General features: G+C 39.0%; 1 protein-coding gene across 1 annotated transcript in view; it reads left to right on the forward strand.

The window, feature by feature from the left end:
- LOC139441028 (teneurin-2-like) overlaps positions 1 to 27,598 on the forward strand; it is a 2,123,458-nt gene that overhangs the window by 32,771 nt on the left and 2,063,089 nt on the right. The gene's annotated exons all lie outside the window — the stretch shown is intronic.

A 27,598-nucleotide genomic window follows, 5' to 3' on the forward strand; every position in this document is an offset into this window, starting at 1 on the left:
TTTAATGTGTTTGCCCATTTCATGATGGGTGATTTACAAGCACACCTGTCCACACCACGCTGAGTTGTTCAGCAGTTTTTGACCAAAAATGGCATGACTCCGATGTCCCACCCTCCCTATTCACCCCATCTTGCCCCAGCGACTATTTTTTGTTTCCCCAGATGAAAAAAGTCCTCAAAGGGAAACACTTTGCTGATATGAAACAGGTGAAACAAAATGGCAGAAGCACTAAAAGGCACCAGAATCAGTGAGTTCAAAAACTGTTTTGGGCAGCGGAAAAAATGTCTCAATACGTGTACTGCATCCCGTAGAGAGCACTTTGAAGGTGACTGAAGTTTAAACATGTAAGAGTAAATACACAATTTTTTAATAAAGAAATTCTGTTTTTTGGGGGTCCCCCATTGCATATTGAGATAGAATGAGAGAGTAGCTAATTCATTACTCCCTAAGAAGATTCTAGAAGTCAGAAATTATACATCTAAATTTTTTTTGTGTTAATATATAGCATCTATTCAGCGATAAAGAGTGTTAGGTACTCCTAAAGTCTTTATGTAATTAAGATGGCATTTCTTATTTCGATAATGGAGCTCCTGTGCACAGCTATGCATTTGTTTTTTAGGGGAAAAATGAAAAAGGTCCCAGTGAAATAATTCAGAAATTAGCATCACGCCTTGGCTTCTCTGTTTTAGAAACATCTAATACAGAAGAAATTAATTGCATCACTCCTCTCCTGGGAGAAAACATTAACCATCCTTAACTCTCAAGAAGACCTTAAAGTTTGTGATTAGGTAGATCTGTGAATATCTTGTCCAGAAAAGCAAGAGATTTTTCTGAGAAAAGTGATTGTGCATGGAATAAGACATGTGGCTCTTCTTGTTGAAGAATGCAGATGGTGGAATCGCACTAATTATACCAGCGATTACAGTTTTTGAGAATGAAATTGTACTCTCATCAGGTATTATACATATTGAACAAGAAAGGAAAGGCCAAAGTGAATAATATTCTTTCAGAAATTGCTGTAAAGCTCTGTAAGACATTATAGTTTAGCTGATAAGTGCTCAGAGTGGTATTTTGCATAAATGTTCCACAATATTGAATATATTTTTCTCTACCTGTAATTAGAGTTCTGATTTACTCACAGAAAGAAGTTTGAGGTAATAATTAGAATGCATGCCTCAAAATTGCCAGAATATATATATATATCCAGTCTCTTGATTAAAAAAATTAAAGAAATTCTCTCCTCAATCTCTCTCTCTGTCTCTCTCATACACACAACTGCTTAAAAAAATTAAATATTTTCAAATAAATTATTAGGTGCAAGCATGTGACTTTTATAGCTTCATTTGAAATGAATGTGAATCTGTACAAGATATTTAAGTTTTATGTCTGCACACACAAGTAAATGTAACTTTAGGGCAGGTAAACTATTTGAAATCAAATTATATGCAAAATTTGGAAATGTTTATCTGTGTAGTGTAAATAGGGAAGGAGCAGTGTGGTCAGCCCTCTCAGCTTTAGGCGCAGTGTTGGGACTTGCGCTAACATTTGAATACGTTTGTGAGTCCTGCGGGTGATGAGTTTCTTCTAGTGGAATATTGGAACATGTTTTTAGGTTTTCATGCCTGCATGTACTTTGCATGTTTTTTTCTCCTGGCTCAGAGAATGAGCGAATCCAAGGTGAAGTCTCTAAATTAGACCAATTGTAATTTCCTTCAAAGTAAGTGGACGTTGATGATTCAGTGGCTGAAGCCTAGAGGTGTGAGAAAACCCAAGTGCTCTGGGAAAATGTGTTTTGCCTTTGGGCAATGCTGTTTTTTTTTTTTTAAATCTCCAACCTAATCCCCAATGGGGAAGGGAACCAGTAACTGTATTTGATATATTTTACAATGCCGTAAGTAATGAAATGGAAGGTCGCTGTGATTTTCTTATTTGGAGCCCTATCTTTCTGAAATGAGAATACGTTAATTTTAGAATAAAATTACCCATGGCAAGACTTGAGAACTTCCTAAACACTTTTTTTATGTTTTAACTCCTTCGCCTTACCTGTGCAAAATTATTCTCCATATTTATGTTACTATGATACAATCTTACATTCTTACTCTTCTTTCACTGACTTGCAAGAACTTTCACCTCTGTCAAATAATGTTACCTTAATTAATAATGCAGCTGTACAGCACTTTACAGTGTAGAATAGATAATATTTTTTCCCAGTATAAAATTAGAAGAATTCAGAAAATACTGGAAGAATATATGAATGTGGCCCTGACCCGTGTGGCTCAGTTGGTTCGGCATCTTCCTAGAAAGCGAAAGGTAGCCAGTTTGATTCCCGGTCAGGACACATGCCTGGGTTGCGGGTTCGGGCCCTGGTCGAGATGTGTACGACAGGCAAGTGATTCATGTTTCTCTCCCTTTCTTTCTCCCTCCTTTCCCATCTCTTTAAAAATCAGTCAATAAAATATATATTTTTAAAAGGAGTGTATGAATACAAAATCACCCCCATTCCTAGCACCTGGCACTCAGAAATTTGTAAGTGGTTTCCATTTATCATTGTATTGATCCCTCTGGTGACCCTGCTGAGTAGTTATTCAAATAAAGTTGCCACTCTTTGGTAGATGATAAAAGAGGTTCACGATGGATAAGAGCTGTTTAATCATGACATTGGTGTTTAAAAAAAATGTCTTTATCAGGACCAATGACTTCTGTTTGGTCCGATAGATACTTAATTCTGCTTTTGAAGGTGAGGTGTTGCTGGATGTAATATGTGACTTTTAGTTATAATGTTGACTTTGGGTGAAGAAAACAGTGACATTTGAGGAGTTGCATATAATTTTCAATTAAATTATCATCTGGTCTGGCAAAGAGGAAGAGGTAAGGAGGTGATGGAGGCTGAGGAAGAGGGGGAAGAGGAGGAAGAGGGTGAGGAGAAAGAGGAGACTTATAATATTGGCTAAAGAATGACTAACTGGTAATAGAAGAAATACAATACAGATTAAATTAAAAAAAAGAATGATCTTCATATTCTATATACCTCATTTGATTCATGTAGGGTTACTTGAGTAGTGTTTAAACCTCACTAGGATTTTGTTATTATGCCACATTGGATCATATATGTTCTGAATTTGAATGAATCTTGAGAATTAGAACCCCTAAAGTCTTTAAATGACTACTTACCAAAATGTAATGAGATAATATCGTCTTATGAGAAATCTGAAACTTTTTTTACAATGTATGAAATGTCAAAGTCTATTAGAAAACGTTAAGAGGGAGATGGAATGCAAGTAGGTTGTCTCTGTGTACGTTAGTAAGTGCTGACGATATTAACAATAGTAATACTTTTTAAAGGGGCAACAGATTTATCTACAACTTCAAAAGGACTACCAAAATATTTCACTTGGTGTCCCATGGTAGTCATAAAATAGTTTCCACCCTCAAATGTACCCCAGTTCCTGAGGTGCCCGTTTATACATTATAACCTGACGTGTTGTCCGCTGGGACAAGGGGTGACAGAGCTGGTACCATGTTGTCTGAACCTCGCCAGGCTTTGCCAAAAGATAACGATGAACTGCTCAGCCTCAGAGAATCAAAGGCTCTTTTGATTCAATTCCAAATCAGCTAAGCTCTTTGGCATGAAATAAACCTTTTCACAGGCATCCTGGAATCACAATCATTCCCAGGTTTGTTGTGATCATAATTTTCCACAAGACCTCAATAAGTTTAAGAAGTATTTCCAGATCTTCCCTGGGGAAATAGGCTTTTTTCCTTGGTGTCCATTTTGGGTAAGAGCACACCTGCTCTTATAGATGCTTTTGCATTTGAAAGTAGTGAAGACAGGCTTTTTATTTTTACCCTTTCGTCTTCTTTTTTAAAAATTCACACTGCTCATCTTTCTTTCCATAATTTAAGGAATACAGTTGCTTTATTTCTAAAGCTGCTCTTTAAACAGATCCAAATCATGGAATTCTAGAATTTAAACAACTTTTGTATGCTTGGGAAATATGCAGATGAAGGGATTGGTGGGCTTGTGTTACTACAAAGGTGAAATAAACTCACCAGCCATGAAATCACAAGATAAACGGAACGACAAAGGCAGGCAGTGGCAGTCGACAAAGATAGACGATGGAAGAGATTGTGATTATTTACTCTGGCAGAGAGAATAGAACCAGGACCAAAAATAATGGGCTGCAATACGAACACGTGTGAGGGAGAGAGAATCCTGATAGAATGGGGGTAAAAAAAAATAATGTTCTGCCAGAGAGAATTAGATTCAGAAGTACTGTCCCTGAGGGAAATGGTGGAAAATGCATTTCCCAGAACACGTGTACAGCCATCTTACTTCTGTCATTGTGTTGGACCAGTTCTACAGAACTTCACCACTTTAAACAGGTGTACCTGGAAAAAGTGAAATCTCAGGAAATTTTGATGGAAGACAGAAATGGTGGTGGGGAGCGTAATACACAGTGCATTCACTGTGGTGGGTGAGACCAAGGATGACAATTAGCAGGAAGATGGAGAGTCGGACACAGTTATAACCTGGGTCCCAGGGCTCTGGCACTCAGTGACACATCCAGGTGGCTCTGGTGAGGCTGGCCCGTCTGCTGGATGGGAATCATCTCTGAACAGACACTGGGTTTTCCAACTGGCTGAAGGAAATAGACCAAGAGCCATTTTCTCATTATTTCCATTCTCCACAAACAAATAGGGCTAATGTTCTCCATAAACGAATAGTGCTGATGTTTCTCTTGAATAATTTGACACATTATATTATAACTGAATATTTGTATTAGTAAGTGTAACCTGAAGCTCCACTGTGATTCACCTACTGTAGCTGCAAGGTTCGCCAGAGTGAGAACCAAAAATGTCAAAGCAGATGGAGGCAGACCAGAGCGGCGAAGGCCCGGGAGGGAAGAACACCCCTTGTTGCTGTCAGATACGCAGCAAACGTCTTAATTTCTCTAAGTCACCTTATCGATACTAAAGTGCCTTCGTGACTGCCAGCGGAACTTCTAAAAAGATTAAGTGTAAACAAATGTCTAACATCATCATTAGCACTAAGTAGGGTCTCAATAACTAGTAATTCCAACTGTAGAACCTTGGTCTCACAGGTTTACTCTGGGATTTATTTGAATGTCTTTTGTAAACTGGATGGCATGAACAGTTCCTTCTCTGCTCCTCAGTTTCATTTATCTGTAAAATTGGGAGTGAGGACGAGAGCTCTGTGACATCAGTGGACCCCACATTGCTGTAGGGTCAGACTCCTATTTTGGTGGCAATGTGGGGGTGATGTGTCAACAGCCAAAATAAAAATGCACACACTCCTATCCCGAGCATCAGCACTTCTGGTTAACTTCACTGGCTGGTCTTTTTCGAGCCATTGTATGCCTAACTATATCTAAAAATAAACAAGAAAGGAATGAATTAAGTAATATTCCCCAAACGTATTTGACTATGGGAGACATTTTTTGGCAAAGCATTTCCTGTAACAACTATTCAACAAAACATATTTTGGGGAAAGCTGATCTGGGGAGTAGACAGAATTTGTAAAGTCATAAATGGATTCAAGATAATGAACATGAAGTCAGTCTTCAGTTCTTGGTATCTGTTGGGAGGATACTGCATCTGAATATTTTTTCCTGAATGGAGGAAAAATGTATATCATATAGTAGTTGATAAACACATCAAGTGATAACTTTAGAAGTGATGAAGGCTGCAAAAGTCTAAGTAGAAAGCAGTAAATGTTCCAGACTGATATACGCATTTAGGTAAATAAGTGGATAAAACGAGACTAGCAGCCGTTCGTTTGGTGCCTTCTCCACTCCAGACACGCTTGGCTCGCGCTGTGTCAGAGGGCTCGCTGACAAATAGTCACGCCTCTATTTTAGATATAAGCTAACTGACTGAGACCCAGAGAAGTCAAGTAACTTGCCCCCAGGTTTCTGAGTAAATAAACTGCAATTTGAACACCACTCCAAAGAGTTCTGTATTTCCCATGTTTTATTATAGTGCATTGCAATCTGGGGAGAAAAAGACCTTTAAAAGTGAAAAACAGAGAGTGTCACTGTATGTTGACCATAACTGTGATATTATTACAAACTTTTGTGTTCAGGGCTTTAAGTATCACGTGGCTTTTTGATGAGAAAGAAGGGAGGAGAAGGCAAGGAAGGGAAGGAAGAGGAGGAGAGGGAGAGAAGAGAGGTGAGAAAAGGCTTCCATTTTTTAAGAGGCTATTTATCATGCATTGTTAATGCTAATTTTGAAGGGAGGTGGCTGGTGACCCAGACTGTGAAAGGTAGTAAATTAATAGTGGGGAATATTCAAAGCTGGGATCTCTCTTTTATAATTGTGGGCATTTCATTCAGAAGTACATCATGCATCTCAGCTCCCACATTTTAAATTAAATTTCCTTATTACTTTTTAAGTAGCTTGTCATGGATTATTGAGTATTTACTGTATGTTTATATTGTAATTCTCTGAAATGACATATAGTAATTGCTTTAGCTACTGCATCTGATGTCTAATTACTGTAAATGCATGTAAAGAAGTAATTAAATGGAAAAAATAAACTTTTTTTCATAACTTCTTATTACAGATTAAACAGAGGATGTAAGTCCCCGGTTTTTGTAAAAACAAATAAGCTTGTGCAAGCAGAATAATAAACAAGCTGTGGGGATAAATTAATCTGAGATGTGGCTTAGTCAAAATGTTCTGGCTAAGTTCCACTGCAGATGGCAGAATGACCCTGACCCTGAACCTGAGCACGAGCTGTGAACTCCTGCCGTCCCCACCCACACCCTAAAGGGAAGCCACGACCTTCACTGTTCAAGCATGTTCCTCCTGCACCTTGCAATCCTGATCACGAATGCAGCAGGACATCTCAAGACATTTGCATAACACTGACCTTTCGAAATTTCTGGCCCAGTTGTGCAGAGGAAAAAAAAAACACAACATGAAAAATGACACCAAATAACATTTTAACAAATATTTAGTTGAAGTTTGCAGAGTCTGGTTATTTTGTAAGTGATTTGCAAACCAGTGGCCTGCAGTTTTATGGATGATGTAAACTATTAAGAGCCAGAGGATGATAGAAACTGACTGGATAAACTTCGAGCAGGAGTAGCAGAGATGGGGCCTATTTTAACTTCAAAATCAGCATTACGGTACTGGTTAGGCAATGCCCCAAATCGTCAAATTGCCTCTTCCACAGGAAAAGGGATCACAGCAGGGTGGATTTAAAGGAAGATCCAAAATTAAAGACTGCATTATTTCTCTCCTGCTTCCAAGGGCGGGTGAACGCAGAGGGGCATTTTCAACCACTGAGGTAATAATAAAGGCAGACACAAAGAGCCGTTTGCAATCTCGCTGCTGAAAAGTTTAAGTTGATCCAGTCTTTTTCTGACCTTTTGAATTGCCAATTGGAAAACACGCAAACGGTTCTCAGCTGAGAAGCAGCTCAGTGAGTGTGCTAGACAACCTGTGGTCATCCCCTGGGCAAGGAGTTTGAAAAGGGACAGGATCTCTCAGAAGGGGCAACTCTCTACTCAGTGGTTTGGTGTGGACGTGTGTCTGGTCGGGCTGTCCTGTCTAACTAAACCGCACTCCATTATTGACTACCCCCACTTTTGGATGCCATAGAAACACTCTGCTACTGCCCCCAGGCGGGCAAAGCTGAAACTGCAAGAAGCCCATAGTCACAACATAATTTCGTGAATGTGAACGAAGTTCACTGTTTTTGCCTCCGTTACAACCGGTTAAAATGAATACTGAGACACCCGGAGAAGGTGTCCCTTGGCTACACTAAAGAATGGAAGTGGGGAAGGGAAGTCTGAGGGATTGTCTAGAAGTGCTTGACAAACTTTTTGATGTATGATCCTTATCCTTTTGCTCAGTATATGAACTCGGAAAACAGCCAGTGCCCAGCCACTCAAGTATTTCGTCACCAGCCCCATTCTTCAGTCCTCCACAGTCACCTGTTGAGTCACATTCTTGGGGAACCTAATTTTTAAAACTTTGCAATTTTTCATTAATACATTCATTCACTTATTTGTCTGTATATTTATTCATTTGTTCACTCAAAAAATATCTTCCCCCCAGCTTTATTGAGAAATAATTGACATACTGATATACCGTATTTTTCAGACTATAAAACGCATTTTCCCCCCAAATTTGGGAGGAAAATGGAGGTGTGTCTTATAGTCCAAATGTAGCTTACCTGGCCCCTGGGCGGGGGGGGGTATTTTTTTTCCTACTCTAAAACCTAGGTGGTCTTATGGTTAGTGCGCTTATAGTCTGAAAAATACGGTATGTTTACATACTGTGAGTTTAAGGCCCACATCCTGGTGGTGTGATTGCGCCAGCCACTCTGCTAGGAGGCTAATCCTATTTTATTTAAAGCCAAAGGATGACAGCTCACCTTCCCCAGAAATACTTGGTCCAGGGAGTCACAGGTGAAAAAGACTGGCTGGATAATCTGGCTGCATGCACTTGTTCAAATAATTCCTCTTCCACTGGTGACAACATGGAGCTAATGAAGTTTAACTTACAGGTTCAAGGTCAAAAGGGACTTGTGAACATTAGGGTAGTCAGTGTTCTCATAGTTTTTCAGACAAAAAATATGTGCCTTTAATGCCTTAAGCTGTGTGAGTGGAATTGGATGTATTCATCTTCATGGCAGGAGAAGTGTTCGACAAATCATAACGGCTAACATATGTCGTGCTTTCTGGTACTCTTCTTGGCTTGTATCTAGAAGACATTCTAGACAGTGGGGTTGGAGGGGACGTCTATAAAGCAGATGCCACATGCCGCAGCAGAGATTGCTAATTGATCCTTGCACTTTTCCCACCGAGCTCCTCCAAACACTTTCCAGCCAATTTTCAAAAAAAAAAAAAAACAAACGCCCGAAGTTGACATGTTAGATACAAATCTATTTTGTATTCCTAATCGGGAATAGGGACTGTAGAAATAAAAGCCAGAGGGAATCAGAGTATGGCACAAATAAATTGGAGGTGCTAGAAAAACAAAGGACTAAGGTGTGCCTCCTCACAATTTTGTTTAAGGCTAACCCCAGAAAGAATAACTGTTGTTTAAATCACTAAAATTATTTCCTCAATCGACAAATACTGTTTCTGAGACCTCGGCTAGAACTTTATGCAGCAATAGAACAGTGGTCTTATGACCCAGACAGAGCAAATGTGTCTAACTTAACTATGCCTGCGTAATTGCTGGCAGGGAGCTGCATTCCTGCAATTAGGGCTCATCAGCCAGGCTGGCAGCTTCCCAAGACGATGCTCATGCGTTCGTTCCATCCAGCCTGCCGAGTGAGCAGGGCCTGGGCTCCATTGTCAGGCCTCTTTCATTTGAGTTACAAGAGGAGCCACGTCTGGACCATGTGGATAATTGTTTGTTTGCTTTTTGTCACATTTGGAACCGATGTAAATAAACCCAATCTGTAAAACAGAAAGTAAAAGCCCAAAGCACCTGGAGTGTTTTGATGGAACTCAGTAAGCTGAAAGCTTGCTGGCAGCCATGAGGGGAAAAGTGACAAATGCCGCGCTAGAGGGAGTAGGGAGATGGGTTGGATGGTCACTCCCTGACGGGGCCGCATTTGTCATTTTCTTCAAAGACAATAAGGACCCATTAAGACACAGTCCCTGCAATGGAAGGAGATGGTGATCTGTATTAGAGATGTTATTTAATTGCTCCATATGAAATACAGACTATTTTCTTCTAAGAAATTAGTGGGCATTAAGGAATTGTTTTTTTTTAAAGGACATAAATTGAGGTGTTTGTAGACATAGAATGCAAATTCATAATAAAACAAAAACTCGTGAGAAAGGGAAAACCTGTCTAATGGAGAGCGGTGTCCCCATTATTTCTGTGCAGAAAGGGCAAGAGCAGGAGCTGCTTGGTAAGGAGTAGAAGGGACTTACCTAAGGGTAGCATTTGCAGAGCCTTTTATATAAGATTAAAAAATAAGAAAAGCGTTTGTCCATATGAAAGAAATGAAAGGGAGAAGCTTACCTGAGTCATTTTTCTCATCTCCTCCCCCGAAAATCCTTTCGATACTGTCACTGCTTGTGGCTTTTTGGTTCTAGGTAGCTTGAGAATTTGGTAAAATTTGCAGATTGTGCTAAGTTTATCTCCATAAGCCAGCCCCTTGCATTTTGTTAACCTTTACCTACTCAGTAAGAAGGCTCAGACTTGCCCTGGCCGGTGTGGCTCAGTTGGTTGGAGCATCATCCTGCAAACTAAGGTCATGGGTTTAATTCCTGTGCAGGGCACATACCTAGGTTGTGGGTCGGCCCCAGGTTGGGGTGCATACGAGAGGCAGCTGATTGATGTTTCTCTCTCACATCTGTGTCTCTCTCCCTCCCTCTCTCTTTAAAATCAATAAGCATATCCTCAGGTGAGTATTAAAAAAAACAAAAAAAGAATCAGACCCCTGTGTCCTTCCCCTTAAGATATATAGTGCCCATTTGCTCCTTGCCTTCATTTCTCATAAAATACTGTGTTTTCTGGAAATAATCAAATACCACCTCTTTCTACCTTGTTGTGAGTTTTTAACTACAATATTTCTCTCAAAGGGTATCTAGTTACAGGACCTGTGAATGATGAAATTTTAACTCTTTCACAGTTATTGGGGTTATCTTATCTCTTTTTCCTTTCCACAAATAGTTTTGAGCAAATACGCCATACTCTGTGGTCACAGAGAAAGTAAGATACAGACAAAGTCTTCGAGGAGATCATAATCCCATGGGAAAGAAAGGCAAACCAGAGAAACCCAGGGGACAGTGTGACAAGAGCTACTGTGGAGGCTGGAGGGGGTAGTAAGAAAGGGTGATGAAGAAACATTTCACCCCGCCTGGCATGCCTTCCAGGCCTGAGCCTGAATAAGACAGTGAAGACGAGAAGGTGCCTCTGTCGGAAGGAACTTCAGAAATCAGGGCACAAAGACTGGAGGGCATAGTCACGTGGGCAAACAGTGCAAACACCGAGTGCTTCACTTCCCCTACAGCCCAGGACTTTCCGTGGAGGTGAAGGTGGGAAGTTTAGATATTAGACTAGATTCGGACAACATCAGGAAGAGGGTTGCATGCACCTTCTTGCAAATTTCTGACTCTGTTTTGAAGACGAGGGACTTGGAGCCAGGCAGTGATTGGAGAGCACTATTTTGATCCCTTCCCCACGAGTACTCTGAAATTCCTCTCACAAACCCTTGCTTGCGTAAAGAGGTAGCTCTTCCTGTGCAGCAGCAGGGGTCACTAGGCCAAAACCGGGTGTGCCCTGGCTGCTGACCTCTGGGAAACCCTGCTTAAGACGAGGTTAAACCAGTATCTTTACTACTGAACTATTCGGGACTTTTAACATGCTAACATTCATGGAATTACTCCCAAAGGGAGAGATTTACAGTCAAGAATTGATTTTCTGGGAAAAGCACATTGCAAGTCATTCCCTCCCAGACTTCTCCTTAGAAACCCAAGTACTTTATCTAGGATTTTTAACTTGTTACATCGCAGGGAAATGAGATTCCAAAGTGGCACTTTTGTGTTTTAAAATGGTAATTTTAAAATATTTTAGACAAACCCAAGGAGGGAGGGATTAATATAATGAATCTCTGTAGCCCCATCCCCAGATCCAATAACTGTCACCATTTTGCTCTCCTTTTTTCCTTCATCGCCCCCTTTCCCACTTCACTTTGCACTACTACATGCTTTGTAGCAGTTTGCTCCTCGAAAGCGTGAATGTCTGGTGGTCTCACTTCCAGTGTGTGAAGGTGGATCCCTGGTTCAGGTGGTCATTGCCAGGTCTACTGACAAATTCTCATCAGTCTTTCAGTATTACTGTTGCATTTAGTTACAGTGCTAATTTTTCATTAGTGGTTGAAAACACTGATTTTCTACCATTTATTCTATAATAAAAGATTTTATATTTTTATAATAAAATCTGTAACATAAAGTTTTCCCAGTGCCATCTTATGAACCCCTCCCCTAGACTGGAGTCAGCCATTTTTTTTTTGTAAGAAGTCTGGTTCATTTTATTTAGACACCTCAGTACAGGGGAATGTTTATTTGCTTGTAGGTTTCCTGTGTTGCCCATAAGCAACCTCTTAAAATTGTTTTTATTGGCTTTTGGTCGACTGTTTCTGTTCTTTTGGCAAAAATAAGAAAAGACACATTTTTATGTTCCGTCTTTCTAATGTAAAAGTAGCATGCTGTGTTCAGTACTCTACCCTCTGTCTGTTTTGTTTCCCTCACTTAACATACATCTTACGTCGTTCCACATTGATACAAGGAGCTCTTCCTTGCCCCTATTTGCAGTTTCCTAGTACTCTGTTCAGTGGATGGCTTAGTCACTCAGTCCCCTGTAGACAGGTATGTGATATTACTCCTATCTCTTGCTATTACTAATAATGCCACAGTGGATAGCCCTATATATGAATGATTTTGTAATTTTTTTCTAGTATAACTTTGGGTTGGGTTCCAAAAAAGGGGGGTTATTGAGTCAAGTGGTTTCTTCATATACAATTTTGCTACATATGTTCAGATTCAACCCCAAGGAATACTTGGGGATTGTGCCATCACGCATTCCTATCAAAGTATGAGTAAGTGTTTTATCCCCACAGTCTCAAAAGCAGAATATGTCTTGTACTGAATAGAAATTTGGTGATTGATGGGTGATAAACGGTACCTCAGTGAAGTGTTCAGTGGCATTTTTCTCTTATATTTGAGTGATCTTGAGTGTCTTTCTTAAAAGTTGCATATTCCTTAAGTTTTGAGAAAAAGAAGTTTAATAGAGGAGAAGGGGAATTAAGTTTGATAGTATTGTACCTTCAGACCTTCAACAAACACCCCTCTTCCCACCATTTAAATTGAAGAGATGGTGAAATAGATAATCCTCATGTCAAGGTGGACTATTTGCAACCCAGCAACACACGAAGGTCGCCAAAGCCCAGAGGGGCACCATGTTTAAGGAATAAGGTCCCTTAAGTGGAATTGTCCAGTCTCTTCTCCTTTTTCCTCCTCTTGAGTGTTCTCTCTCTTTCACTGACCATTGAACTTGAAGGCAGGGTAGGTCCTTTAAATCATTAAAATTCAATACCTTTATTTTACTGTTAGATCAGAGTACTGACCAGGCTGTTATTCTCTTGATCAATTTCTTGTCTTGATCAGTTGATCAGTCTGTTGATCAGTTGCCCATCTCCTCCACAGCTGGGTCCACTGATAGTAAGAAACAATGTTGCTTAGTTCTCCTTGGGTTAAACAAGAAATCGAAAAGATACACTTATATCTTTCTTGGGAATCATAATATTTCTTATCCATATCCAGTTACCTATCCATACCTCTTTATGTATAGGAAGCATAAAAACCGCTACTCCTTCCAATTCTAAATGCCTAGACATCCTTGCAGTGTCCTTGTGTTTGTCCCATCATCTAATTTGCCCTTCCTTCAAGAGGAATGGGTCAATGAGACCTACACATTGCTTTTCGATGCCTTGATTATCACAGGCTGCTAATTGTCAGGAAGAGTAAAAACACTTACATTTCCTCCAGCTTTATGAATATAACAAATAGAACAGTACTTAAGCCACAGAGCCACCTGTTCAGGGGAGTTAAACAGTAAAGTCACTGCAGTTTAGGAGAATATGATCTCGTCGGGAAGATGAGATATCTGAAGGAAAATTTTGTTATGCAAGGTCCATGACTGTGGGTATGAATGCTGCCTAGTTAATAGAAGTGAATGTAGACCAGTAGAAAGGACTGCCAAATGGACAGCGTAGGCTAAGGGGTTTAAAATGGAGTTTAAAGACATCCTGCGTTTAAAATGCAGCTACATGGCGTGTGTTATCTGTGGGAGTCTTAGTTTCTTATCTGCCCATGGATATTAGGCAGAATTATTTACCTCGTACTGATCTATGAGACTTCAATAAGAAAAGCTGACAAGTGCCTCACAGTAAAAGCTCAATAAATGTTAGCCATAACTACTAAGGTGGCTTAGAGAAGTTTACAAATGTGGCGGGAGGGGAACTGAGAAAAATTGTTGGTTTTAGTCATTAGCAAGTCTCAGGTGACTTTTCAGAAAGGCAGTTTCTGCCAACTAGAAAGGCAGGAAGGCAAAGTACAGCAGGTTAAGGATAAATAGGCTATAAATACTTGCCATCCAGAAATCAATAGAAGCAGAAATCAATAGAGCCAAGGAAGTTCATCCATTTGAGCTATTGGAGAGCAAAAATGGTAAAATGGTAAGATGACGAAACGGGTTTTCTCTCTTTTAAGAAAAGGGTAATGCTTGAGAGCAGAATGCATTGATTTAATCGGCAGGGGTGAGAGAGCATGGTTTGGTGAGACTGAGGGCACTTTAGGTTAATGCCGTGAGTCTTGACTGAAACTAGAGAGAGGCTCATTCTTAAGAACAGCATGCCACCAGATTTATACCCCAGAGAATCAAGGGCATTTCTTACTGGACAGAGTAGCTTCCCACTATATCTAAAGCTAAAGGAGCATAAAGAACTCTGTGACCCTGACTAAAGTTTGCACAAAGCTGAGGCATTAACAAATTAAGTCACAGGACCTTAAAATGTGTTTAGCTGTCATTTGAACAAACGGTGGCCTTAAGTACAGTTTGGAACCCATATGGCCTGCTGCAGGTAATGTAACTGGCGTTACTGCGTCCACTGAGGTTTGTAGAAGGGAAGATACGTATTCACACTGAGTGTGATAAGTATTAAATACGACTCGTTGTACCAGCAAAGACATATTTACGCATTATAAAAAATAACTATCTGTTTTGTTTCTGGCTTCAACACAAAAAGTGGCCTAGAATATAAAAATCTGCTTGCTCTTCAAAAACATTTTTCTGTCCTTCCAAAAAGTTGAGAGGCTGGGGTGACCATCGTCTTTAATGTCAAAGTCCTATTTGAAAAGCAATTATAAAATGCAGCAGCAAGCAGATGTCAATTCTTCCAGGCTACTGTGATGAGTCAAAACAAGTCTATCATACCAATTGTATTAAACTCTGGAATCTGTTCAGTGAAGCAGGTCAAATAGACAGAACACAGACAATATTTAGAGGGTCACAGCTAGAGTAGTTACAATGAGAGAGTTATAATGCCCTTGCATGGCTAAAGTTGTGATGTCTACAGAAGCAGATCATAGATATAATTCTGGTTTACTACCAGGGAATTTTCTTAGCTTCTCTGATTCCCAGTTTCCTTACCTCTGAGATGGAAGTGATAATCTATAACCTACTGGATTGGTGAGCTAATTAAGGAAGGTAAATGCAAAGTGCCTAACCCATTATGTACAGCACACGACTTCTTAGTTTACGGCGACTTCATTGACTTATTCTGCAAATTTTAACCTTTACTCAATCTAAGGGTGCAAATTCATGGCGTGCTATTCAAAACTACTTTGGAAAAATGCTTTGGGTTGGTACGTTGTTGAGGACAGACACACTGTCTCCCAGCGAGTCTGCACCCAGTTCCGTCTCCAGCTCAGGAATAGGTGACTGGTCCTCTGGTCAGGTCCCGGACATCCTGGCTGTGTGACTGGCTCGCATGTAACAAAACCATACCGGCTTTTAGAGAAGCATCGTACATAGGAAGCTGCCCTTAGGGATGGAGACAGATGAATGAAAGGGAGATTTACACCCCCGGTATATTCATATACTGGAGTTCAGCCTTGAGCGAACTCGGCTGTGTATTCATGTGCGCAGGAAAATGACATAATGTTATTCCCCTTTTTCTTGTTGGAACAAATGTATTTAAATGGGCATGTAATTATGCCCATTTCTGGTGCTTGGGCTGGTTGAAGCCCACAGGACTGGAAACACCGCGCAACTGGACTCGAATTCAGAAGGGTTGTGTTGTGTATGTCCCTTCTTAAGCTCATGTTGCAATGATACAGGTACTGTTACTGACACTTAAAAAACAAAACAAAACAAAACAGGATTTAAAATTTTCTGTCATCCTTTTTCCAAGTCTGTCTGAATGCCTAATCTAAGCCCTTTCTGTTATAACTGAAACCTCAGCCCCAATGTTTTCTCTGATTTCCTAAATTGGCTTCTTGAATTTCTCTGCCTCCTGAGTGGATCCTCGCCTTAGAAAAGGCATCTGCCAAAAGACATTCCTGTGGAGATACACTGCCAAGTCAGAAATAAAGAATAGTAAACATTAGAGGCATTTTTACTGCGAACAACCCAGAGGCAACAATCTTATCTCTAAATCTGTAACACAAGCAAATTAATCTGATTTGCATGTCATTTGAACAGAGAATGGGTTTGGAAAGCTCTGAATCATCTCAAGTGGAAATTAGATTAGCAGCATCCTTAAATGTTGGCCTATAAAGGAGAGGAGAAAGTATGTTTAAATAACTTTTAATGTAAAAGAGTAAAAGTAAGGGAAACCGAGCGGTTCCTTCTTTAAATGAAAAGTATCTACTGTTCTATCACAATGATATAATACATTATAAAAATGTACAGCCTAACTTGATAAAGTAATGGGGTTAAAAGTCTATTTTTCTGGAGCAGAATATAACTTTTGATCTTAAACACTTCATGGATCTATAACAGCTATGAAAATATCCATTGGTCACCGTACCTTGGGCTTAAAATAAGTCTCGGATGTGGACGACTGATAAAACCCCTACACATTTTACCTCGTGCTCCGCTTGCCGACGTGTTTAATTTATGTGCAGCCCTTTGAGGAGTATTGACTGTATTTGCCAAAGCCACATTTTCAAGTGCATCATGTCTTATATCAGTGTTATCACTTAAGAAAGTGGTATGACTGTTTCATCAATATTTTATATAAACATAGATCTTTTCTAGTGACAAAAAAAGAACTTTAATCGCTGAGCCTGAGCTTTGTTTTTATTTTATTTATCTGAGCTTCATTTTATTTTATCTGAGAAATGCTTAGTATTAGATTGAGTTCCAAACTGGATTTATTTATTTTTTATACATATCCCTCAAGGAAAAAAAAAAACAAAACTGTTTACCATATTCCAGATTGACCCCCACCATTGCTACCTACACTTCACCTGCTCTAAAATTAAAGGTGCAGTATACCGAATGAATTGTGGTCTGCCTTGGTAAACAAACAAACAAAAATTAGTAATTTCAGCAAAACAAAGCATGGGCCTAGGACCATTCAGTGTGGTTATTTAATCATTGGGAATGCTTTGTGGGAAAAGAGTGCGGAGTGAGAGAATTACAGGGATGGGGATTTCTTGGGGAAGTTTGCCATGTCTGTAGTAAGTGTCTTAGCCATTTACATGCAGGGTGGTCATACATTTGAGCTTGCCCAGAATGTTCTGGTTTCCCCGCGTTGTCCTTTCAGCCTGTCCAATTATTGACCCCTTTCACTCTCAAAAGTATCCCGATATGGACAATAAAGTATAAAATACCTTTGTTCTTGACAATTACATTATTTTCTTCTTTCTTTGGAGCCAGAGAAAGAGAGATCCACTCATGACCAAAGTAAATTAGATGCTTCCAATTAAATGGATCTCTGCATTGCTAAGGAAGAATCATAAAAGTAAGTTTACCATGAGAAGAGATAAATTGTAATACTTTTTACAGTCCACTCAAAAATTAGTAATGAAGGGACAAGAGGTAATGTTTTCATTCCTTTGACACTACTAAAATAAAATAAATTCATAATACAAATCACTGTTAGTCACTGAAGTCAAATATTTCAGTTATTTTAACTACTTTTAACTACTGACTTGGTATTTTCATCCTGTCTCAACCTGGGTGAGGGACCTCTAACCTCTTTTTGAATATTACTAGTCATATAAAACTTATACTACTTCTGGAAGTCTCTTGGGCATCTCTGTTAACACATTTGTTTCTTGTATTGTGTCGTTGTAAATCCATCCCCCCCATTGCTTTTATTTTTTTTATTCCAAATTCTGTTCTAGTTTTTTTCCCGTGTAACAATCCTTAGTTTAAAGTATTCAGCCATATCCTTTAGTTGTTACTCTTCTTGTTACAATCTCCCTATGACGGTTTTTCTTTCCCCACAATTGCATTGTTTTACTCAGTGCCTCTGGATGAGACTCAGTTGGTGAATGTCTCTCCTGTGTGATACTCAGATCTGTGTAGATGGTTTGGTGGAGCTTAGGTGATATACTCTTTCCTTCCAAGTAGCAAAGTCAGTGTGATATGGAAAAACAAAGTTACTAGCTACCACTGATTTCATACTTACTATAGTCTAACCTCTCTGCTGAGAATTTTATATCAATTCTTATTCAACGCTAATTCTAAGAGGTTGTTACAGCAATTTCCCTATTGTTCAAAGGAGGAAATTGAGCTCAGAGAAAGTTTCAATACAATGTGAAAGATCACTCACATAAGAAGTTAAATAAAATATAGGACTTGAATACGGATCTGCCTGATGGCAAAGCCCAGACTCCTGACCATCCTGAACTCATACACATGCTTTTCTCAGACTGAGTATATTCCCATTAAGTTCCTCAGTACTAGAATCATTGAGAGTTTTTTTTTTAAATCTTGTTAAATTCTCTCATCCTGCATATTGGATATCTCATGCTTTTTATCACCTGTTCATGTTTTTGGTTTACTGCCGATGGCCTTATCTAAATCCCCTGTGAAAATATGCAGTAGCACAGGGCTAGCGAGAGGACACGGCCTCTAGTGAGAGATCTTTCTGCATATTGGTGTTGATAAACATTGTTGTATGTATACCAATTTGTATTTAATCAAGTAGACTTAACTGTGGAGATCAGGCTTATATTTTTTTCCATTTATTTCAAAGATATTATTTTGAAAACCTTTAGGTGAGCACTTAATCAGTATTGATGCTAAATTTTTAGGATTATACCAATAATTCTTATATTCAATCCTCCATTCATCTACTCCTTGCAGAAAACAAATAAACAAGTAAGCAAACAAGCAAACAGATAATTACTATTGCTTAGTGAAAAGAAAATTGGATGTCTTTCTTTTGCTAGTTGTTCATTCTTGGGCAAGTTACATGTCTCCCTAAATCTCAGGTTTCTTATAAAATGCAGATGAAGAGTTTTGTGTGGGGAAATGCAGGAGCCAGGGGATAAAAGGAAGATGATAGTGCAGTGCTCCTCTCTGATGTTACCAGGAGTCTGTGCATGTCATTGAAGATTTTAACCAAACAGTTTATTAGGTGTGATCTATGTTTTTCAAAGGTAACTCTATACCAGTGGTTCTCAAACTTAAACATGCACCAGAAACATCTGGTCTGTGTTAAAAAAACAGAGTTTCTGACTCATTAGGTGTGGTACAGAGCCCAAGAATTTGCATTTCTACTAGGTTTCCAGGTGTTTCTGATGCCACTGCTTGGGGCACCGTACTTGAGAACCAGTGGGGAGATGAGACAGGTAGGAGAAGACCGTTCGAAATGGTGAGAGGTGACGAGCACCTGGACTAAGGCAGTGATACAGGGAATGGGTTCAAGGTGCCAGCTGGATTGGTGACTGATAAGATGTGGAAGGCAAAAGAGTCAGGGGAGTCAAGCTGTGTTCAAGGTTTTTAAGTGGGATGACGTGATGCTGATGCCAGCAACAAGCAGGAGAGGAGGAACGCGCTTGTGGTGGTGTGGCAAGTTCAGGTTTGACAAGGCTGAGGTTCAGTGCTTGCGGAACCTCCAGATGGACATTTACAGGATGGAGGGGACCATGTGGGATGATATTGATCTCATTTCTAGTTTTAGGGGTGGAAGTGGAGGTAATTTCTTTTTTCCTTCAAATAAGTGGGCCTTGACATGCAGAATACAGGTCCTTTGGACATGGGTTAAGCGCAAATAAGATTTAATGGCCTTGCCTTTCCTTCGTAGGGAATGTAGGGTTACAGTTATGTACCACGTCAAACAGAATGACTCAGCCCAAGAACAAGCAGAATACGTTGGCAGTGAGAGGTAAAAAGGTGCCCAGACACTGCTGAGTGCTTATTTCTTCTGCTCGGGAGAGAAACAGACTTTCTCTCTGTGGATCCCATCAATCTCAACTGCCGCATTCGGGCGAACGCATCGCCTGTCCTCACCAGCTTCCCTCAAGAGAGGACCATTGTATCTTATCTATTTTAAGCCACCGGGTATAGTCCTCCTTTTTTCATAAGAATGGTCAGGCTTCCCAGACAGAGACAGCAAACTCACCAATTTATAATCTATAGCAAAGAAGTAATATTCCCACATTTTAAATATGTTACCTTTACTGTAAGGATATCACACTAGTCAGACTTCAGACATCTAATTATAAGAGATCAATTTTTTAAAAAAATTAAAACTGGGAAACATTTTGATGAAAATGGTAGCATGTAGACATCCAAAGTGGTGGTTACGTAATCTATGAACTCCCGCAATATCCCACACAGAGTGAAGTATGAGCCCTGTGATAAAATGGTGACATTCGAATATGCCGCAGGTGCAAGTGCTCCTGGCCAGGGGACACACTCTGAATGTAGTCCTATCTCCTGGCAGTTCCTGACCTGCCAGGAACAAGGGAAGACCTGAAGAGAGGGCAGTAACAGCGTGGGCGATTATGGAAATGGTGCCCCCTGTTCAAGTATGGCCGCTTGCAGCCTCTGTGGAAGGAGGCTTCCAGGGAAGTAGAGGGCAACTGAGAAATGAAGAAAGAAAGAGAAAAAAAGAAACGGCCTTAAATTTTGGTTTTATGCCATCCTTTTGAGATGTTCACTCTTTTCTCCTTTTCCACCTGGCATCCCCAGCTGGTGACGGATTGGGGCACATTAATCTTTAAAACGAATGGTCATTCAGTAGCAGTGGGCTGTGCATAAATCACCCAGCTGACTCTCAGGGGACACAGAGCTGTTTTCAGAAAGGTCACATTAAAATGTTGCCATCATAATGTGAGGAAAGCAATCACATATGATATTCTAAGTAAACTAAGGAACAGTTATTTGCCTGTGATAATAACTACCTCATTGAACTGTCGCTTGGAGACAAAACTATGCAACATGGCAAAACAGTTGATTTAGTGAAACGAAGTAAAACATAGTGGATGTACCATAAAAGGGAGTTCATATCCTTGTGGTAAATCATTTTAATTTGATTCTCATCTCTGCCACTTACCTTCAGACTTAGTGTATGTATTTGTCAAATGGAGTTAATAGCTCTGGATAACACTGTTGAGAGTGTGAGAAAGAATGTGTCTGAAACACCTAGGACATTCTCTGGGCAGGTACATGGTAGGGTCCCAATAAATGAGAGAGAATGAAGACGTGGTGGAAGAAAGAACTGGGGAGAGAAGTATTATCTATATGCCTCAGTACTTACTGTGCTGAAGAACAAGAAGATAGGTTTTTTTTCCCATTTTTTAGTACCATAAAAGATCTAAAATACAGAACAATTTGGGGGTAACCTATCATGAAGAAAGTACTTTACCTGAATTTTTAATGCGTATACCAAGCAGAGATTCAGAGGAAAATATTGCAGATTGGAGAAAGAACAAAACACATGCAACCGAATGAGAAAATTCAAGGCATGTGAGGAGAATGGCTGGCAGCCCTGTAGGGCAGGGAAGGCAACCAGCATGGAAAGAGGGAGACCGAAAACTGCGGAGAGGCCAAGGGAAGAGTTTGGGTGTAACTCGGTAAGCAAAACGCGAGGAGGCAGAAGAGGTTCGGGGGAAGGAAAAATCAAAGCAATAACCGTAGGGAAGATTTTGTGTGGCCAGAACCTGGTGAATGAAGTACAGCGTTAGTATCCGAAGCCGCCAAGGCCAAATGTGACAGTCCATGTCAAGGCCGAAGCTCTCATTTGCCGTGGCTTTGCCAAACCCTTGAGATGACACTCGTAAAAAAAGAAGTAACTGGAAGGTATAATTTTGGGTTACAGAAAAAACATTTAGAAAGTAAATGCATTGCGATCTCTTAAATATGAACAATGCAGATTATTTAATATTTTTCTTGCATTCAAAACTTTCAGGTAGCTATATGTTATGCAGGTACCCTACATACATAGCAACAATTTAAGAGAAGAAACAAAAGATTCACACCTTAATATGTGTTTCTATTATCAGACATCAAGGTTATGTTAAAATAGACTTCTATGAGCATCCCTCATTTATCTTTTTCTTCAGGCACGTGGAAATAAACGGTGACACGTTTTTACGTAAGCATTCCTTTCTTCACTTGGGCTTATTGCAGTGGTTCCCAAATATTAGGGGCTTCCGATTACTGTAGAGCAGTGATTTTCAACCAGTGTGACTCAGAGTTTTTAAAACATGCACTACCCGACTAGTTAGGGTCACTGACCTCTTTTCTCTTAAATTGTCACATAAAAAATGACAACAGCCGATACAGCAATAGCTGTCCAGTGTGAATGAATCAAAATCATACCTATTTTTGTCAGATCGGCAAAAAATATAACGTGTTTTGGGGTGCTGCAGAGTTTCAGTAATTAGTTTATATGTGCATGAAAAAGGTTGGGAGTCACTGCTGTAGAGGGTTTGTATACAGAAATCCATGTGTATTTTATTGGAGACTTAGGAAATTTTCAAGGATCATTTTGACCATAAAGGATTCTCTATGCTCGAATTTGATATCATAACCTGGAATAAGCTGCCAGTTTCATGTGATTTGAAAAGAATTCAGAAAATAATATTTTAAAATTCCATACTTAACTTTGTTTGCCAATTATAGGGCATTGGCCATTTCAAGTGAATAATTAATCCTACTACTCTGTAAATGTCCATTTTTTTAAGCCTGAATAAATTTCTGTATGTGAGAGATATGATATAAATGCAAAGCACAGCAATCAAGGCAGAGAAGCAACAACGGAGCAGGAAGCTCAATGTCACTGAAGATACAAAAACTTCAGTACAATGGATGAACTCTGTCCGCCCGAGGACAGGAAAAAATGAAAAGAAGAAACACCACTCACGTTAGAATCTTACTACATGTTTTTGGATGCACAGACATGAGATTTCTGCTTGATCCTGGAATTTCCCCTTTGATACAAAGGCATGTCAAAGCAAATTAGCATAGATGGACATCATATTTCTTGAAAGATTTGGCAAAGAGCTCCTTCCTAAAGCAACAGTTTAAAAACACTGGATATTTTGTCACAGTCGGTTATTTGGTAATTCAGTGACAGTTTAGCACCGATACCCACCACTGGCCTTCTGTCCCCACATCTGCTGTGTGAAGAAAACAGTTTTCCCTTAAAGAAGCACTGCTTGTTTTCACTGGCCGTTCACGTTAAGCATTAGACGAGTAATTCATCTTTGAAGGCATGTGCATGCAGTCACTCGACGAATGCAGTGGCTTCCTTTTCACTAGGATTGAAAGAGTTCGTAGCTCGAGGACACTGTGATTACCTTCCATTTGCAGTTCTTGCTTCTATTAAATCTAACCTAGACTGAATTTATACAGCGCAAGTGAAGCAGTTGACACGCAAAACACGCCATCATTTGACTCTTGTCTCCACACGACACCAGTGTGACTGGCGAGGAGGACAAAAACTTAGTGCTGTGTGCCTCATAGGTGCCGCCGTGTACACATTCCTTTATGTGCTTTCATAACTTTTTTTCTCCTGAGAACCATATTTTAGAATATTTCTGAACCATTTCCATTGTTATTTCTCATTTGACTCATATGTTATGTTTTCCTTTATTGACACTTAAGAATGTTCTTTTTATCTTATTATTGATATGTAGCTTAATTATTCAGTGTTCAGATACTACGCCAAATATGACTTCTGTCTGTAAAATTTGTTGAGGCTTTCTCTATGGCACAGAACATAGTCACTTTTATAAAATGTTCTGTGCGCTCTAGGAAAACGGGACATGGTGCAATTATTGGTTAGTGTTCTATAGTAGTCAATTCCTTGCAACTTGTAAACTGTAGTATGAAATTTTCTATACATCTATTGCCTTATTTGTTGTTAGTTTGTTCAATTAGAAAAGAGGTGTTCTCCATGGATTAATGTGACTACCCATTTTTCCTCTCTTACTGACCCACACCCTGCTAGCTGTCGCATATTTTAAAGCAACAACACAGTGTTATTATTGTTTTATACAATCAGTAATCATTTAGTTATGTATATATTTACTCTGTCCTGTTATGTTCTTCTGTCATTTCCCTCCCTATGTCTGGGATCATTTTTCTTCTTCTAAAAATCTCTTTTTAGCTTTTTCTTTAATGTAGGTTTGTGGTTGACAAATTGTTCTCAACTTTGCTTTTCCTCAGACCATCTTAATTTTATCTTTTAAAGGTTGTTTTCACATGATGGCAGTTATTTTCTTTCAAAGCTTTAAATATGTCACTCTCTTCTCTTCTGGTATATATTGGTTTCTGCAGAAAAGGCAGCTATCACTCATGGGTTGCATTTTTAAAGATAGTGTGTCTTTTTTCTTCCGGTTATTTTTTAAAAAATATTCTTTTGTTTCCACAAATTCTGTTATGATGTGGATATCTATGGATTTGTTTGCAGTTTCCCAGTTTCATTACATAGAGCTTTTGGCATCATCGTCTTGGGAACTTTCTTTAGTTTGGAAGATTCTTGGTTGATGTTTCTGTAAATATTGCTTTGGTGCCATTCTCTTAGGAGACTCTAATGAGACTACCTTAGACTGTTACCATTCTTAAGTGTCTGATGTTCATTTTTGAATGTTTCAAATTATTTTCTCTCTTCTTCAATCCAAGTATCTGTTGACGTGTATTTCAGTTCATTGATTAGCTCCTTTGCTTTCGATAATTTTGCTGTTGAACCCATCTATCAAGTTCATGATTTTAGTTATTCCACCTTTTGACCTGTAATGCCTGTGTTTAATTATGTTAACGTTCAGATCATCTGGGGGTCTGGTTTTATTGACCTCTTTTCTTTTGGTTTTTGGTCTCTTGTGCTTATCTCTTGGCCATTTTCCATTGAACATATGAAAAGTTATGGGTATGAAGTTATGGAGTTTATATTTCTAGAGAAGATTTACTCTCTTTCTGGCAGCCTGTTGGAGTGGGGGCAGAGTCCTTTGATCCATTAGAGACTGAGATTTCTCAAGGCTGAGTTTCATTCTGTGCGAGGTCTGGTTTGTTTCTGTTTTGTTTGTCCTACTGGAATATAGCCTGTCAAGGGTATTCACTAAATTCCGTTGTTGTTTCCCATAAGTCCCTCTCTCTGTTGATACTTGAGTTCTCATTTTGTCTCAGGTTCTGCTTGGCTTTTTTGCCACTGGGGAGCCACTTTTTGTTTGGCTTGTTACTTCCTGCTCCATAAATTTTAAAAGTTAACGAATTACTCGAGGGAAAAGCAATAAAAATACCACTGTTTCGGTTCCTCTGAGCTACCATTTTCTGCTTGGTTTCTAGGCCCCTTTGTACCACTGCTTCTTGCCTTCACCAACCCATACAAATGCAGAGGAGAAACCAAGGCTCACTTCTTTCTAAGATTTTCACCCTTCAAAGTTGGCTGCTTTGGCTGCTTTCTGATGCCATCGGATGGTGTTTTTTTTAAAGTCTAGATTTAATATTTATTTTTAGTAGATGAATACTGGTCTGTATCAAGACACGCCATAGTAACCAGAAATGGCAATCTCCCAAATTTCTGAACAGAACATAGGCTCATAAGAATTATTTTAAAGCTGTAGCATAGAATGGAAACTAAGGAAGCAATAACAACAAGGAAAAATAAAAAATAGGAAATAAAGTAGAAAAAAATAGGCCTCAGAAGTGTATTTTCTATATAAAAACATAATCCATGTTAAATTTGGAGGCTTTCGATGATTACTGTGTATCGCCTTTTTAAAAAATCTTATGTTTCGCATGGTTTCAAAGCACTCTATGGAAGAGATTGAAAGGGAGAATGTTTCAAATCAGGAAAGAATTTCCAGTCCCTAATTTCCGTAGTTCGGGAAAATAATTCCCCACGTATATATGAAATTCTTTGTGTCAGCACAGACTTGCTAAGCCGCTTTGAATGAAATACAGTAAGATCTAGTGCCCCTACATTTGGAAGCTATAAAAAAAAGAAAAGGCAATTGTTAATTTCACTTTGATGTACTTTTGAGTCAGAAAAAGTTATTGCCTTTGTTCTTTATAAATCAACTTAACAAATCACTTATATTGCATAACAATAATGCAAACATTAGCTCATTTAACAAAAGAAGAAACAGTTAAATGCCACAAATTCAAATAAAGATGACAAAAATTTGAATAATCTGAAACTATATTTATTAGGATGAGGCCGGAGAAAACATTTATTCTTTTTCCTCTAACACACTTTGAGAGCATTAGTGGGCTGGAATTCAATACCATTCTCTGCTGAAAGGAATCAGGGCTCCTTGAAGAAATGGCTCATTCAACTACAGGGCAGAGAACATCAAAATGAGCCTAGAATATGTTGTCATTCCAGAAAGCAAGGACTTTGGTAGGCTATTAGGGTTTCTTCAATAGGGCCAAGTAGTCAACCTGAAGAGGTTCCACTGGTCAAACATTCATTAATTTGAGCATCAGTAAAAATAACGACTGGAATATGTTTACAACCACAAATTTCATAATGGCACTACATACAAAACCATAAATTTAAATTAAGAAATTGTTCATTGTTGGAAGATGCTAGGGAACGATCTCATTCTTTTTAAAATTGGCAACTAAAAGGAGACAGTTAAGTATTTTTCTCCCACTTAGAATGTAAATGGTGCCTCAGGATAACCAAGTAGTTGATAAAGGAAGAAAGTATCTCTTCACTGAAGTATTTCAGCTAATAAATAAATTAAAATGATCAGATTAGAATATCACCATTTTGCAAACTGAAACATAATCATTGATCTATTCAGTGATAGTCAGTGGATGCTAACATTTCAGAAAGACAACTTACATACACATTGTATATTTCCTGATTTTAAAAATATACAGGTAAAACTCATGGAAGAAAACGACACTACCTGTGATATTGCCCTAAACTCCCACCAACATCAAACCTCTGGATGTGACCCGATTGCCAACTTAGAGAAAATACAGAGGGTGGAGTCATCTGATACAGAGGGTGGAGTCATCTGATACAGAGGGTGGAGTTATCTGAAAACTCTGCAAGAGGATGCAATGACAGTATCCACACCTTGGGAAACTGTATGGGACAAACATTTTGTTTTATTCCACAAAAATTTTTGAGGAAAAGACAGAGAGATAGCCTATGTATAAGGAGACAATTAAGAAACTTATCTGTAAGTGGGCCTTATTTAAAATCAAATTCAAACAAACATGCAGGAAAAAGTGCCTTGATAAGAGAATCCTTTGAGTTCATAATGCTAATCTGGCTGATTTCTATGTCTCTTTTCCTAATCCTATTTTTGCTAGGTAGAAACAATGTGTATTTATTTTGGTTAATGAACCTGCCTTCTTTGAAGGAATCCAAAAGACATTATTTCCTCACTAACTCATGCTACCCAAAGAAGTTGCCCTGTTTTAAAACAGGAATCATTTTATTGATCAGGCATGGCCCAATATAGTTTGAGACATTAAAAAACAAATACTGTAGAGTGTTTCCAACACACAGAACATAATATTATCAAACACAGACAAGAAGTCTTAGCATAATGAGAATGTTTTGCAAATGAGAAATTATAGATAATTGCTGTTTGTTCTGTTTTCATAGAAC

This window comes from Desmodus rotundus, chromosome 6 (genome assembly GCF_022682495.2).
Source record: "Desmodus rotundus isolate HL8 chromosome 6, HLdesRot8A.1, whole genome shotgun sequence".
Classification (NCBI taxonomy): Eukaryota; Metazoa; Chordata; class Mammalia; order Chiroptera; family Phyllostomidae; genus Desmodus; species Desmodus rotundus.